This window comes from Orcinus orca, chromosome 18, assembly GCF_937001465.1.
Source record: "Orcinus orca chromosome 18, mOrcOrc1.1, whole genome shotgun sequence".
Lineage (NCBI taxonomy): Eukaryota > Metazoa > Chordata > Mammalia > Artiodactyla > Delphinidae > Orcinus > Orcinus orca.
Window position 1 is genome coordinate 1,291,707 of NC_064576.1, and position 16,979 is coordinate 1,308,685.

Below are 16,979 nucleotides of genomic sequence, written 5' to 3' on the forward strand. Positions count from 1 at the left end.
GTATTTGCCCAAATGAAATGAAAACCAGTGTTCACAAAAACAAACAAACAAACAACGAAAACACTTTTGCAAATGCTTTTAGTAGCTTTTTTGGTAATTGCCCCACACTGTAAAGAACGCACGTGACCCTAGAGTGGGAATGGGGGCTCCAACTGCTTCCTCCAGACAATGGAAACCTAGTCAGCAAACCAACGGGACAAGCTCCCTGGGCTCGCAGCTACATGGGTGACCTCAGCTGTGCGTGCCAAGTGAAGGAAGCCAGGCCAAAGCCTCCATTCGGTGTGATTCCATTTGTGTGACATCAGTTCTGGAGAAGGCAGAACTATGGGGTCAGAGGACAGAGCAGTGGTTGCCTGTGCTGAATGCAGGGTCGGGGGTGACAGCAAAGGGAGTCTGAGAGAATTTGACGGGGGGCGGAGTGGTCATGATGGGACTGTTTCGTCTTTTAATTGTGGTCGTGGTTACACAGTACTTTGCATTTGTCAAAACTTACAGGATGTGCATTAAAACCAGTGAATTTTAGTGTGGATGAAGTTTTTAAATGTTTTAATAAAAAGAGTGTATATTAAAAATTGATTTGTTCTTCCCATAAAAAATTTAAACATGATTTAAAAAACAAAACAGAACTAAAACTTAGAAGAAGGGAAAATGACCCACACCTTATCCAGAGATAACTACGATGGACATTTTGGTGGATTTCTTCGTATTTTTCTATGGCTGCGTAGTCTTAGTTTTCGATTTTTGTCTTTAGGTTGTCATGGATGTCATCCAGAGTCAGCCTCCTGGAGGCCCTAAGTTCTCTCTCTTTCTAGGATAAGATTGAGGTGTCTCGTGTCCCCATCCACCTTGGCCCATCACACCCTTCCTTCACTTTCCGGGATTCTTCACACAGCGGGTGTTTCTCCCGGTCACATTTGCCCCAGGGTCCTTCTTGACAATAACTCTTCATCCTCTCCCAGCAGCTTGATGTCAAGGGCCAGCCTCAACTTGAACTGCGTTTCCCACAGTGACGTTCCCTTTCTCCCTCTTCCTCCCCGAAGCCAGGCACACGGGCGCTGTGCGCATGACCTTCTGAAGGTTTGGAGTCCCAGAGCCGTTTTTTTGGGTATTTCCAATGTTTTCTGGTTTATAATAACACCTCTATAAATATCTGTGGCTCTGAATCTGTATCTGCATCTAAAAGTCTCCCTTTAGAGTAGACTGTGCACAGTGTAGGGAAGGATTTGAAACTGAACATTGAGTATCACCTCCTCAAGCATCACTGGCCATTTTTCCCACGAGGAACCTCCCAGCCAAGTCTTCAGATGGCAGCAGCCCCACTGTCGTCTTGACGATGACTCGGGAGAGACCCTGCCCGGAGCCACGGCGTGGAGGGCTTCCCCAGTGGTTGATTCACAGAGCCCGAGGGGACGGGTGTTTGCTGCTCAGTGTGGGGTGGCTTGTTACACAGCGATCGACAGCTAGTGCAGCGCTCAGCAAAGCAGGGCAGCCAGCCATCGGCTGATCTCCTGCAAGCGAGATACTCTCACTTTGGACAATGTGAGATATGAAACGCAAGCTTGGGAGAAAAAGACCCTTCTGCTATGTCCAGTACTGAAATACATGGGAAACTAAGACAATGAAGAAAATTTGACGTGGTAACTAATCAGGTGACTCACGTCATCTCCAGGAGAACGGAAGCCCTCCATTTCAACACCTGCTAACTCCTAGGAAACGGATGAAAGTGTTCAGTACCAAAGTACGCTCTTGGGTTTACAGAAAAGCCTTTATTCTAAGGAGTAGCTAAGGATTATTGTGAACACTCCATTTTGGTTTTAATCGTCATGTTCACTGATATGTATATAAACAGTGAATAATAACCTAAGGGTTGAAAAAGATGATTTTTTTTTTGAAGTCTCTGACTGGATTGAAAGAAAGAAATTATTCCATACATTATGAACCTTGATGTGAAGTTCTTAAATAATGGTGCTGCAGATTAACTAGAGATACTACCTTGGCAGCTGTCCTGTGGGCACACAGAACCCTGTGGAGAGGAGAGAAGGATGGGCTGTGGCTGGGATGGAAAAGGTGATTCCAGAAGGGAAGAGCTCCGTCCTCTGCACGCTCTTAAAATTCTGTCTTTGTGTCCCAGGTTTCAGCACAGTACACACTCCGTTTTGTGCGTCAGGGCGGGACCTGTCTCGGTCCCCTGGGGTCTCCAGTGGCCCAAGCTGTGCCCCTGTTCCCAGAAACGACAGGATTCTGAAGACCTGGCTCCGTGTCACTCATGGGACATACAGTCTCCAAACAGGATTACCTGTCTCCCTCCTTCTCCCATGTGATGCTCTCTTCTGTGATCAAAAGTGTTTAAGGAGAGGGGCTTCCCTGGTGGCACAGTGGTTGAGAGTCCGCCTGCCGATGCAGGGGACACGGGTTCGTGCCCTGGTCCGGGAGGATCCCACATGCCGCGGAGGGGCTGGGCCCGTGAGCCATGGCCGCTGAGCCTGCGCGTCCGGAGCCTGTGCTCCGCAGTGGGAGAGGCCACAACAGGGAGACGCCTGCGTACCGCAAAAAAAAAAAAGAAAAAAAAACTATTCCTGACTGATCTCATAAAATAAAAATTATCTTTAAAAAAACAAAAAAGTGTTTAAGGAGAAAAAGACTCCTGATTTCACTGCACGCACACTCATGCCCCGTAGAACGGAGCTTGCGTTTTGAAATCTGCACCAAAAAAGCCGTCGTTCGTTATATTAGTCATTTCTTCCAGCTATTTCCCAAAATACCTGCAGAATGAGTCTGGTACTTCCTTTTTTGCGGTCCGCGGGCCTCTCGCTGTTGTGGCCTCTCCCGTTGCGCAGCACAGGCTCCGGACGCGCAGGCTCAGCGGCCACGGCTCACAATGGTACTTCTTAATTCAAATAACCGAACCCAGCAGTAATTATACTGTATTTCCACGTACCTTGATAAATTGAGCGTGATCACAAAGCAATTTTATGGCCGTTTTCCCTTAAACAACTGTTTTCATGAAATCTGAAAATGACTATAATTAATCTCTCTATTTGGGAATTTCTGGAACATCCCTGAGTAATTATCTCCAACACCATTTCTCCGAGAACACAATGATGGCTCAGTTTGTTAACGCAAGCTGAGCTGGAGAAGAAGCAAATGCTGCTGATGCCCCAGAAGAGCAACAGGCCGGCGACCGTCTCTGCGTCACGGGCTCCGTTCACGTCACACACGCTGATCCCGTGAACACCCCGCTCGCCCACCTACCGCGCAAAGACGGCGACGTTGGAACCGTCCAGAGCTGCATCGGTGAGCTTCCGCTGAACACAAAATATCACGTCTCCCTTGGTCAGGAAAGCTCTTTGCACCCAGACTCGGAGCTTTTTAGTTCAAGACTTTAAACAGGGGATGTTACAGCTCGTGTCATCAGATCATCCAGCTACAGACCGGGTGCTGACCAGTCCATACGCATGGCAAGGCCAAGGGCCTTGGGCCTTGTATGAAGGTCACAGGAAGGCCTCACCTTTCTAGTAGTGTGGACCAGCCATACTGTCTGCAGCACAGACACCTGCCTCTGCCCTGCACCTCCCAGGAGGGCTCCTTATGCTGGCATCGTGCAGCCCGTGTCCGTCTGGGTCTAGAGCAACTGTGCTTAAAGCACGACTGGGGCTCCCAGAGGATCCTGCCATCCCATGGGGTGGGGAGAACCATTTATACTGTTCACAGTCATTTATTTATTCAACCAGTCCTGAAAGATGGTCTTTTTTCTAAAGAATGAAATTCAGGGGTGGTAAAAATAAAAATGTTCACAAGTTGTGCCAGCCAATCCCTGGATCAGCCCCTGACTTTTTTTTTTTTTTTTTTTTTTTTTTGCGGTACGCGGGCCTCTCACTGTTGTGGCCTCTCCCGTTGCGGAGCGCAGGCTCCGGATGCACAGGCTCAGCGGCCATGGCTCACGGGCCCAGCCGCTCCGCGGCATGTGGGATCTTCCCGGACTGGGGCACAAACCCGTGTCCCCTGCACCAGCAAGTGGACTCTCAACAACTGTACCACCAGGGAAGTCCCAGTCCCTGACTTTGAAAGGGAGAAGCTGGTCTTCACCGTGTCCAGTTGGAGGCAGGGACACTGGGACCGCGGTGAGGAAGGGGGCAGCCCTCGGCACCCCTGCCCTGGGCTCAGCCCCTGACCGCCTCTGCTCGTTCCCAGCAGTACTCTGCGGACACCGAGGGGAGCGAACCCCATTCCTGCAGCTATTGGCTTCCTCCTCGCCTGCCCCCCAGCTCTTCCCTCCCCACTCCCACAGCCAAGTCCAGCTCAGGCCGGCACCGTCCTCAGTGCTGAAGACACAAGTCAGAGGCGGGGCTCCTGTCCCAAAGGGGTGAGAGGGACAGAGAAATGGACCCATGATTGCAGTGTTCTGTTACAGACTCGAGCTGGGAAATACCCTCAGGGAGCTTGGAGGAGCCTCTCGGGCCCTGGGGCTGGAGGGGACCGAACGGTCCTGCAGAAGGACACGGGCTCCGGGCCCCGAGCACCGTGGTGGGGAGATCAGGCAGGGGTGCGGAGCCCACTCCCGGTGGCTGTGCGGGCTGGCGCTGCTCCCCAAAGGCCCCAGTGGCGCTGAGTCTTCGCATCCAATTCGCTCGTTTCGAAACGTGTGCGTGAATCTGCGTAGCACCCTGTCTCCTGCCCGGTGGTGCGTTCGCTACGTGAGGAGTGTTTATTTGGCTCCTCGTTTATTATTGTTCATATTCAAGTTCCAAGCATATGATTTCACCCTGAGAGTGCTGAGGGGGGCAGGAGTGAAAGGGGGACAGTCTGTCATCCCCAGCGGGTGCCGTTATCTGAACCAGCCCAGCGGCCTCACTTCCCAACCCCTCTGGGGCCGGGCCACGTGGCCGGCGGCCGCTGGTCTCGCAGCTGCGAGCCAGAGAGCTCCGGGGGTCTGCGGGGGACGCCCGCAGCTGCCGAGCCCATTAAGGCCCCTGAGGTCGTCCCGGCCTCGAGAGCAATCTGGGCACCGGGCAGCGTCGGATTGCCCCCTGACAGCCCCCTGACAGCCCCCTGATTGGGGCTCGTCGGCCCAGCAGGGCTCCAGGAGCTGAGAGTAAAACACGCCTGAGCCTCTGTGTCACCCCAGGGGCATCACAGGGTCCTGGACCTGAGTGGCAGCGCCAGTGCTGCCTTAGTTTAGAATAATTGCAAGGTGGGATCCAGCTACGCCGATGCGGCTTTGAATCTAATCTCCTCCCGGACTGATTGGCAATCACGCTGCCGTGCGTTGGTCGGTGCAATCAGATCTGAAATCATCTCCATCCCGAACGCTGCCGGCGCCGAGGCCTCTCTTCCTGCGGCCAATGCAGCGGCCTGCCAGCCCGAGAAGCGGGGACGGGGAGGCAGGCTGCAAACTCAGGCCCTGGACTGAGTGCAGCTGAGAGATGACAACGTGGGTGGGTCGGGACCCCAGCTGTAACTGGCTGGGTCCATGGGAAAATGAAAAAAACAAAACAAAACTGAGAAGGAAACTTGAAAATTCAAGCCAAGTGGCGAGCTGGGCCCACTGGGTGTTGCTTTTTTTTTTTTTTTTGCGGTACGCGGGCCTCTCACTGTTGTGGCCTCTCCCGTTGCGGGGCACAGGCTCCGGACGCGCAGGCGCAGCGGCCATGGCTCACGGGCCCAGTCACGGGCATGACTGGGGGCCGGAGGGGTGGAGGGGTGTCCACTCCCCTGGCTGTGGCCCCGGCTCGCACCTCTTTATACCACCGCCTGCCCCGGGTTCGTTTGATGACATGGCCTCCTTTGTGCCTTTGGGCCTAGGGGTGAGAAGGGCTCCGGGGTCATGATCCCCGAGACCCACACCACAAGCCCCAGGCCGTGCTGGCCCCCAGAGCCCCCAGCCCATGGGCTGTTCTCTGGTTGAGGACGTGCCTGCCCCCCAGGCGCATGTGGGGAGGATGGAGGGTCGGTTCCCCTGCAGGGCTTGTTCACGGGGGAGACTCCGCACCAAAGGAGCGCACACGGGGCCTGCACAGCAGACGGCTCCCTGGGAGCTCTGGACCCAGAAGCTGGAAATCACAGGTCGGCAGGGCCAGGCCGCCCTGAGGTCCCCGTGGGGGGTCCTTCTGCCTCCTCCTAGCCTCTGGCTCCTGCTGTCCGTTTTCGGCCTCCCTTAGCTCCTAGGCCTGTCCCTCCCATCCCTGCCTCAACTTCCCGAGGCCTCCTCCCTCTCTGCCCTTCTTATAAGGACGCCCTACTCCGGTGTGACCTCATCTCAGCTAAGTGCCTCTGCTACGACCCCATGTCCAAATGAGGTCGCGTTAGAGGTTCTGGGGGTGAGGGCTGCAGCATGTCTTTTAGGGACACAATGCAACCTCTGGTGGGGCTGTCCGGCCAGTCGGCCCTTCCCAAAGCCCGGTCTCCCATTCTTCTGCTCTCTGCACACATCAGGCCTCGGTCACCCAATGCCCAATGCGGTGTGGCCAGAGTGCGGTGTCCTCCCCGTTTCAGGGGTGTTCCTGACCCCCTATCCCATCGCCCTTCATTTTCTTTCCCTTCTACTAGGTCACCTCTGTAATCAATCATCCAAACCAGGGGCCTCTTGGCGCTGGAAGCAGGAGGGGCTGGGCAGCAGGCTGGACGCTGGCAGACTCGCCCGCCCGGGCCCTTTCTCTCAGGGACCCACCTTATCAGGACTGTAGCATTTACTGGTGTTTTAATTCATAGGCATGGACAGCTGGCTGCATATTTTTTTCAGAGCATCTGTACAAATTTGGGGAAAAGGTCACATGATTTCTCAACCCCCAAAATGTGAAGGTCGTCACCGTTTTTTCTCACTAATCAGAGTTGATGGATGACAACATCTCTTTCTCTTCTTCACGTTTTTCCGCAAAGGGCCAGTGGGGCAGGGCAGGGCGGTTGAGAGCGGGACGGGCCACGCCGCCGCACCCGCCACTCACACAGATGGTGCATCAGGTCACACCCGGGACCCGAACAGCCTCCTGGGCTGCTTTGGAGATTGTGCGAGGCGGTCCCGGCGGAGGCGGGGTGTGCTGGCGCCACCCGGGGCCCCGGTGGGCTGTGTGTGTGACCCGTTGGCCCTTTTTGTGTTCTGTCCTCCCACCAGCTCAATCTGAAGGGAAGAAAATATCCTGTATCGACACACGACCTCTGTACAAATTAAGGATGCGACATAATTTTCTCAAAGTGTGTGTTAACCTTTAAGTCTTGTATATTTCAAGGGCCACTTTAACAAGATTTAAAGTGGAAATAATCAGACCAGAATAAGGAACATACAGAGAGATTCTCTATAGTTTCATTTTCGTTTCTTTAATTCTTTGAAAAATTGACAGGAAACGACATCTATACATATGTAAGCATCAGTTATGTGTTTGTATCTTTATTATCAACTTTTAATTAAAGGCTCATTATAGCGGGAGAAGCACTTTGTTTTATCAGTGTTGGCAAACCAATTTTTATTTTTAAGAAAAAGTGCCTGGGAAACTATCTTCACCCAACAAGCCTTGTGCGTGTAGCCTGCTTGCCTTTAGCGCACAGGCTGTCCCTTGCCTTTGCTCCGCTACCTCTTCGCTGCCCCGTCCTCCACGGGCATCTTCTGTGGATCCTGGCCATCACGCCGACTCCCCTAAGGTGCCCTGGACCCTGGCATCCCAAGGCCCGGCCTCCGTCCCGCCTTCCTCTGCGCCCAACACTGCGAGGAACACACGTGAGCTGGCCTCCTCGTGTGGCCTCTAATTGCTGCCTGCCCGCTTCCAGCGCTGCCTGGACCGCGTTGGCCTGGTCTGCTCACCCCCCAGCAGCTCCTGATTCTCTGTGGCCTTTATCTCCATCCTGCCCTCGGGCACCTACTCTTCCCCCCTTCCTTCAGCAGATACCCGTGAGCACCTACTACGTACCTGGCCTTGTTCTAGGCACTGAGGATATTGCAACAAACCACACGGCGAGACCCACGTCCCGGAGGCTGACATTCTGGGTGGGGAGACAGTCATCAGAATGAACCAGGCGTATTTTGGGGTGTCCCCTGAAAATGAACCAGGCGTATTTTGGGGTGTCCCCTGATGGAAGCGCCCTGGAGACCAACAGAGAAGAAAGAAGGATGGCGGGGGTGGCGGATCCAGAGAAGGCAGCCCTGACAAGATGGCCTTGGAGCAAAGAGCTGCCTGAGAGAGGAAGTGAGGCTGCCTAAGGGAGAGGAAGCGGCTAAGCCAGGGCCCTGAGGGGGACCAGTGCGGAGGTCACTCTGGCCAAAAGGGACTAACCAGAGCGGAGTGTGAACCCAAGATGCGACCAGAGGGGTAGCAAGGGGCCAGATGGTGGTCCACGCACACCCAGAAAGGGGCAGCCCACCTGCTCACCACCCGCTCTGGTCCCTCTGTCTCTGTCTCCGATTGCCTCTCTGTCTCTCCGTGTGTGGCTCTCTGGCTCTCTTTCTCTGTCTCTTTCCGTGTCTCAGATTCTTGTCAAGGACAGTTGGATTCTCATGGACCCAGGAGCAATGAAGCAAAGCCGTTTAGAACCCTAACTGTCCACAGCCACAAACCCAGACCTCACCGCAAACCCCTCATGTCTTCTCCAGCTCAAAACATTCGCTGGGTCCTCCTCACGCAGAGAATCAGGTCTCCGTTCGCTACCGGCTGTCCAGGCCGCCGTGATCACCCGGACCCCTGCCCAGCATCGTCACCTCCTCTTCAGGTGCTGTTCTGCTCCGACCCAAGCCAGGGATGCCCCGCCCCAGGACGCTTGAACACCCACCTCATCCAGAGCTTCTGCCCCGGGATGCTACCTTCCACTCGGCCCCCAGGTGTCGTCTTGTTCCAAGATCCTGAGCAGCTCCCGCCTCCCTCTGGGAGCTCTCCTGACTACCACCCCAGCTGCTCCTCCCTGATGCTCCTGGGCACAGGCGCTGGCACCTCCTGACACCACTTCCTCTTTGTCAGTGCTCTTCCCCGCCTAGAACACCTTTCCCCTCCCCTCGTCTTTCTCCAGGACTGAGGTCCCTGGACACCGTGATGTCAGCAGGCACAGATGCCCACGGAACGGCCACACTGTGTGCTACTCAAGCGTTCACGTGCTCTTCCCGCAAGGTTGAGAATTTCTTAAGAGCGTAAATCATAACCATTATCTCTTGTAGTTTTGTCTCCTGCACTTTGTAAAGTACCAGACAGATAATAGATACCTAACAAATACCTGTTGAGGTGAACTCCTACCCCACTGCTGTCACCTTTCTTCTGAGAAGGACTCTGTTACTGTTGCTGCTTGTGAGGGTTGGTTAGTTTTTGCAGAGACTAGAAACGCATCAGATCTTCAGAAAGATGCGCTCATGGGCTGAGCTTGGAGAGTCCTTCCCTCCCTTTGTTCCATCTTTTCTCCTCAAGAGACATGAAACAGAAGCTTCCAAAAGCCACAAACCCGGGGCATGCTCAGACCCAGGAGGAAGGAGGTATGGGGGGGGGGGTCTGGGTCGTGATCGGGAAGGATGCTCCCCCATCGTCCGGTGTCACAATATGTGGCTTCTCTGGGGCAGTTCCAAAGGGGCCACAGACGTACTATTCTTCAGAGGGGACAGGGCGCCACTGGAAGGGCTGTTCCTACTCCCCAGACACGACCCTGGCACTGGGCACGTGGGGGTCTGGCTGGATGACAGCCAGCAAGCGTGTGAAAGGCCATCCAGACACAATGCCCAAGGTACTGTGAGCCTGTTAGGTGAACCAATCCCCCAAACGCTAAGGTCAGATCATCCCAGCGGGAGCTTCTGAGACTCAGGTAAGGAGGGTGAAATACTAAGGGCCACATCTGTCCCTGTGACCCCATCTTCCCATGGACACGAGTGGCCCTGGCATCTGGAGCGCTCTGGTGGCCAAAGCACAGATGCTGGGCTTTCTAAACAGACCCCGCACCAAGAACACTGTTGGGATGGGGGTCCTGGCAGTTCACCCCGACATTCACCCCAGACCCGCGAGCAGACCTGGGTGGTCTTCAGTTCTCATTTTCCTGTGAAATTTACTATCTTAAATTGTGAAGAATCCTTTATTCCGGACCTCAGACTCCGACTTGTTTTGCTTTTTTCTATTTCTGTTCCGGCAGCTGCTTCTCCAGAGTTCCTCTCTGCCCGCAGCTGCTGCTTTGCTGCGGTATTTGAACGACCACGATGTTCTTCGGCAAAGCACTCACTTTCCTATTAGGACGCAATCAGGAATTTTCGGGTTTAGGCCGCTGGATTTTCTCCTTGGTTTTATCTCATTACAGTTTATTGCACGCCTGAGCCAGTGCGTTTGCATTAGAAATGAAAGTTAAACCCGAAGATAAAGGCTACCACAGATATCGCCACCCAGAAATACGTTCTAAATACAGTCAATTTGAAAAGGGTGGCATCGTCTAGGTGTTAGACTAGTCCGTGTCTATTTTTGAAATATATTTTCTAACAGCCATTCTGTTAATCATACCAAATTATCAACGTATTAAGTATCTTTTGTGTTAATAAATAGGTTGTAATGGTAACAGAAAGGACAAGTCAGTGACCTTTGATAAAAGAACCATGACCAAGGATCGGATAAATGTAGCACCGCCACCCCCCAGAAAGTGGCTGCAGAGGCTGACTGGGGAAAATAAACTGAGTTACGCTACTGACTTTAGCACATGTGGTTTCTGTGTGAAGGTCTCAAGAACCTTCTTTTCCAGCCCTTGGTGTTTTGGTCTCGTCCTAAGGAATTTCATCAGTATCAATAGCAGTTATCAGAAAGAAAGAATGTGTGAAGTTACACAGTGAAGAGGCAGGAAGGGGCCCTCCCGCAATGATTCTTGGGTGTCACTCTCCGGGACCCTCTGCATCCCAGAACGCAGTAGACTGTCCAGACGATGTGCCCCTGAATTTGATAAACTTTGGGCTTTCTATCTTGAGGAAAAGAACAATGACCCCACCAGCAACGGATGGGTGTGCAAACCATCGTGCCTGGCTTAGAATTCTAGAAACTTTAGAAATGCCTGCTTTCCCATACAAGTTGCCTAACTTGCAAAACCCTTCACAATTTGCTTACGGCCATATTAAAATCTAGATAAGACCCCTCATTTACGAGCAGGCGCCATCGCTTTCTTATCTGCTTTTGAGACATGTTGTAATGAGTCTTGTATTTTTTTTTTTTTTTTTTTGGTCTGTGGTGCTTTTTCAATCACTGTCGCTGACACCAGATCATTTCAACACGAGGGACGTATCGCACTAGCCCCGTATGAACGTTGACCTAATTTTGTTAACTTAGATTATTTATCCAGAGTATCTTGCCTGTGAATATTTGAAAATGTATAACCATTATAGTCTTTAGGGGAAAAAAGAAAACTGGAGGAGCCAATGAAAGTGTTGTCTCCAGTTTTATACCACGATGAAGCACACGAGGCCACACAGCACATAGATGAAATAAGCCAAAGAATGGATCCCTGGGACCTTTGCGGGCACATGGAATTCCCACAGTGCCGGTCTGGGCGCCATGAGCCTGAGCCTCTACGCTTGTTTATCGTATTTTGTTCTTTTCCTTTCAGGTGGTTCTGAGAAAGTACAAGCAGAGTGGAGCTGACAGTCAGTGGCTAAATGCTGAATTCTGGCTCTTCAGTCCTTACAGTTATGTCAGTAAATTTAATGAGAGCAAACACGGGTCATCTCAGAAATAAACCACCTCACCCACTAACAACGACACCATCCTACGCATCCTAAGTGAGAGGACTTGAGTCTCTAATGGGATGCTGCTGGCTCTTCAGCACGCTCCATGCTAAATTTTCAGTTATTTCCTTGGAAACTCTGAAAAAAAAAACCAGGCAGTCCAATTAAAGAATTTAAATTTCTATTATTTTCTTATTAATTGGGCACAAGCCTTGGATAACAAGAATGACATCTTCCAAGGAATTAATACAAAGAGTAAACCATTTCAGTGAGCTTACCCACAAAACCTTGAGCATTTTGGGTATTCTACAACATCTTCTTTTTCCCTTAGTTAAATTTAATTTAGCCAAAAATAGAACAGTAAATGAACGTACTAATATTGAGTAACAGAAAGGTTCTTTTTATGATAAAAACAAATTTTATCCAAAATTATCATGAGATACTTCCAGTTACTGGCGACATAGACCCATCTCACATTTTTGCTGAATTAGTTTTTCACTACATAGATAACTCTCAAGATAAATATGTAAAAAATATAATGTGTGTATAGCAAATATATAGGCATGCAGATTTTTCATATTACAGTTATACTGAATTTATTATAAACAATAGTCTTGGAGTATTCTCTTATCTCTTGCTGTCATCAAAAATGAAATACAATTTCTAAGTTTTATAACTTTATTTTTAGAACTCTTGTCTCTAAAGTGTTAGACTATTTTGAAAAATCTTATTTAAAATTTAAAAAGCTTGCAAGCAGTGTATTGTAGTCTCCTCAACCGAGGTGTGACTTCACAGATTTTTAAACCTATGGGTCAATCATAAAAAAAAAATCTGGAAGGAATTTCCTTCCTGCTCAGTAGAAAGCATTTTCACTGGGTGTAAACTCTGGCTCAAGCTTTCTGTGTTGTTTGTTTTGTCTGGGGTTGCAGTGGTGGTGGGTGGTGGCGGTAATACCTGGCAGGGGGAAAAAGTAAAGCAGATAAGTACCAAAATGCTGACCTGAAATTTGAAAATAGCAGGAAAGGGTTTGCTTCAACCTGTGTAGACCTCAGCGGATAACATGCTGTAATTTACATCTCATCACCACCCAACATTCGTAGCACGATTCTTCCAAAGTTACTTGAGAGTTCATTTCAGATTGCTGACTGAGATCACAATACAGTAATTAGACGGGATTAAAGTTAAAATGGAAAGAAAATGAATCAAGCGATAAAATACAATGCGTGATGCCACCCCACCCCCACCACGAGTTCTCATGAAAGAGAAGAAGCTTGGAGAATACGTTATGTGCTCTAGAGTTACAACTGCAACTCTAGCATAGGCGGTCCTGCGCCGCCTCCTGCTGAACCACAGGCCCAGCTCCTTCCGCCATTTTTGCTTTTCCTCTTCCACTTCCTGAAGGATGCCTGGGAAAGTCAGAGGCTGCTCTGCAGCAATGCAACGCGAGCCACAAACAGGGGCCATGTAACTCAGGCTGAACTCCCCAACAGCTACATTTTTACAAGTGAAAAGAAGCAAGTGAAATTAATGTCAAGAATGCATTTTATTTTACCCACTATATCAAAAATATAAACATTTCAGCATGAAAACAATATTTTAAAACGATTAGTGAGGTGTTCTGCGTGCTTTCTTTCACACCACGTCTCTAAAGCCTGGTGTGTGGTGTGCGCTCAGCATGTCCCCACCTAGGCTGGCCACATGCGAGGTGCCCAGAAGCCACACATGGCCCGTGGCTACCCTGTTGGATCAGAGCAGTCTAAGCAGCAGCCCAGGGAAGCATCTTGGGGTAAAGTGAACTTGGACACAAACAAAGTGATGACGCAACCCACTCTAGCTGGGGACAGGAATCCGGCTCTGAGAGCTCAGAGGAAAAGGGTTGGAAATAAACTGCCCGGTCCCTCACTGCTGTGTTTGTTGAGTTCCTACAAGGATTAGCTCACTCGTGCTGTGTGTACCAGGCAGAGCTGTGTGACTTCTCCCCCCAGCCACCAGCCACCCCCAGAATCAGCCAGTCTGTGACTGTGGGACCCCAGGGTGTGTGTGTGTGTGTGTGTGTGCGTGCGTGCCCACAACTCAGGTGTGAGAGTGAGCATGCGTGTGGTCCTGGGTAGCATGTGTGTGTATGAAGGAGACTATGGGTGCTTGTGAGGGTGGTGAGTGCACAGTGTGTGTGGGTGCATGAGTGTGTAAGAATGCACATGGCGCGTGTGAGTGAGAGCTGAAGACGGAGTCAAGGGCAGGACCAGGCTCCCCAACTCTGTGGACCTGGCCCAGCGGGCCCTGGAGCCACCTCTGCTGGGAGGCCCCCCACCTCCCCTCGAACTTGACCAGGGCCACGACCTCCAGCCACACGAGGGCCCCTTCAGGGCCTCAGCAAACGTGTTTTGGACTCCCACCAGGAACCAGGTGCTGTCCACACCCTGGAGAGACACTGGTGATCCAACCCGGCAAAAACTCTGCTTCCCGGGAGCTGGCAGCATCCTCCGCCAGTGGCCCGGTCTGGGGAGCCCCCTCTGGCCTCGGCCGCGCCCCAGCCGGGCTGGTCCCGCTGCCCTGGGCGCCGGGGCGGGCGCGGGAGAGGCCCGGCAGGCTTGGGGGGTTAGTGGGAGGGGAGGGGTGTCCTAGGCACGAAGAGGCTTGGAAGAGCAACTGTAGGGTCCAGGCCAAATGCATACAATTTTCCGGGGGAGAAAAAAAAGAGTGTTCTAGTCCAATTCCCTCCAAGGTGTCCGCAATCGGGCAAAGCCCCCTACAGCGTTTCCCTGGGGGCCGACCGCGGCCTCCACCTGCACCCGCCCCCCACCAAACAAGACACAGCCTTTGGGGGCTTTTCTCCATCTACTTCCCTGTCCTCCTCGTTGTGTTTACAAAACCTTTATTTGGTTGACTCTCCGTCAAATCCTCCCCGCCCAGTTGGTCAGGAGACTGGAAGGTGCCACCGGCCTAGGGCTCGGGGGAGACCTCGGCCCCCCGCCGCTCAGCCTCCGCCATCATCCTCAGCTCCGGGCTACGAATTGACCTGGTGGCTTTCTCTGCGTTGACTGCCTTTTCCTGGGGACAATTTCCAGCCCACGGATGAGAGAGAGGAGAGCGGGCACGGAATCCTGTTGAGAACAGCAGGACGGGTTGACACCGATGGCTGGGCTGCGCGTGAGAAGCGGAAAGTTGCCTCAACCTGCGCCCTGGGGCCTCCGGGAGCACAGCCCCGCGTGGTCCCCGCGTCCCCACGTGCCTGCACCCGACCCGCCCGCGCCGCAGGTGAGCCCAGGGCGTCCCTCCGTCGTCCAGTTTCAGAAAAACAAGGTCACCCTGGAAGATGGGGGGCGGGGGCGCGCGGCGATGGGCAGGGAGGAGTTTCAGCAGTCGGGGTGGGACAGGTACACCGGTCCCTAAGACGCGTGTCGCGTGGGCGCCCAGAGTCCCGAGCCGTTTGTAGCGGCGCCAAGGGGCGTGCCCTCGTGTAACCACCTTGTCGCTGTAGGGCACACAGTGGCCCTAATAGGCATCGTTTTGAGTTCAATCTGAAGAAAAGAACTTCAAAACCTCTCACTGGTGTTATGAGAGAAGATGGGGTTTTGTTAAATTCACTCCATTTGTTACTTTGGTTGCTCTCAGGAATTTAAAACTTGCAAGCAACATTTAGGAGAAAACGCGGAAAGGTCGACGTCTCAGAGGTGCTTGAGTCACACGTCCAAGCTCAGAGCTCCAAGGACGGGGGGTTTATAGCCCTCAAATCCACCAGAAAGAGGAAATGACGGATCATCAGCGGTTGTCACTTGCAAAACTCTCCCCCCTCCCTTTGCTCCCCCCAACAGAAGGGGATCTGGAGTTTGCAACTTGTCACGGAGAAGAGAAACCTTTGCTGCGGAGGCTGCTAATGAATTCGGATTGTATAGTTTTCAAAATCTGATGTTTTGCAATGATGCCATTAGTGTGGCAACCGAGGGTCCGAGACGACACGTCTGCGCAGCTGCTCAGCGCTTTGAAATGCTCAAGACAATGGGGCCACTGTTCCCGGCCCTGCGTCTCTGCGCTGCATTTGCATAGTCTGTTCTGCCTGATTGACCATCGGGGCTGTCGCGGGGATCAGCTTTGTTCCCAGATCACTTCGAGATGCCCCGGATGACAAGGCTCAGGTGAGAGGCTAAGTGGGACGTTCCCGACCGCCGCACAAAAAACAGCCTGGGAAACCCGGCTGGGCCGCCGCCGACCTCAGAGTGGATTTACTTGTTTGCTTTTAAAGACCTCATCAAGTTGCTGGAGAGGAAAGGGGAGGCGTAAGGATTTGAACAGTAGTTTACAACGCCTTATTTGGGGAGGGGGTAATTTGGGGTCCCCCTTTATCTAAAAATCCATTGATTTTACGGCACTTTGTTTCCCTGTATTCTTTCACTCTAGAATTTTAAGAGTTTTGCTGCCAAAAGGGAAACAAATAGTTCCATTCCGCGCGGCCGAAAACTGTCACCAATTGAGACTGAGCTTTTGCTCTTTTCCGGAAACGCCATTTTGAAAAGTTGCGATGCTGGTCCCTTGGCCAGCCCACCTGAGTTGCAGCAGTGACTGGAATCAAACGGTTTGCTTCCAAGCGACCAGCCACACCAAGTGCTTGGGTTCAGAAGTCCATCGTTTTCACTTCATCCTGCACATGGCGGTCACGCGCTGATCACCGCCACCACCGCCGCCCGGATTTCATCTGAACTGATGTTCTGACTTCAGGTCAAGGGCAAAATCTTTGCCACGCAAGTGCCTCTCCCCGCGAGGCCTCAGATCCATCTGCCACCGTGTTCTCCCCCTAACACGGGAGCGCCCGGGGGACTGAGGCAGTGGGACGTGTTTCCACACCCAAGATCTTCTCTCCCGGGGATTTCAACCTCAGGGCGTGTAAATATTGCCTATAATTTGCAGAGACGGGGATCCCAGAGGAGGGGTATCGTGGGGGAGGGACTTAAAGCAGAACGGGTGGGTGGGGCAGGGGATGAAGCTGGAGGAACCCAGGCCAAGAGAGGGAGAAACTTTTCTGGAGAAGGAGCGGAGGGCATCCTTTTACCCAGGTCAGAAGACCTGATTCTGGCGCTGACAGCTCCTGGGCTGCGTGGAGCCGGAGGCCGCGTCGGGATTCGCGAGGGCCTGACGAGGCCCAGTGGGGCCCCCGGCCGCCCTGCCCCGCAGCCCTGCAGGTCGCCCTCACCCCTGCCCCGCCCTTCCTCTGCCTCTGCTTCCCCGCGCCACCCACGCGCGCACAGCAAGTGCTGGGGCAGGCGCCCTACAGCCGCGCACGTGGGCACACCCCCCCCCCCCGGGCCACCGGGTCCCGGGCAGTAGCCGGAAT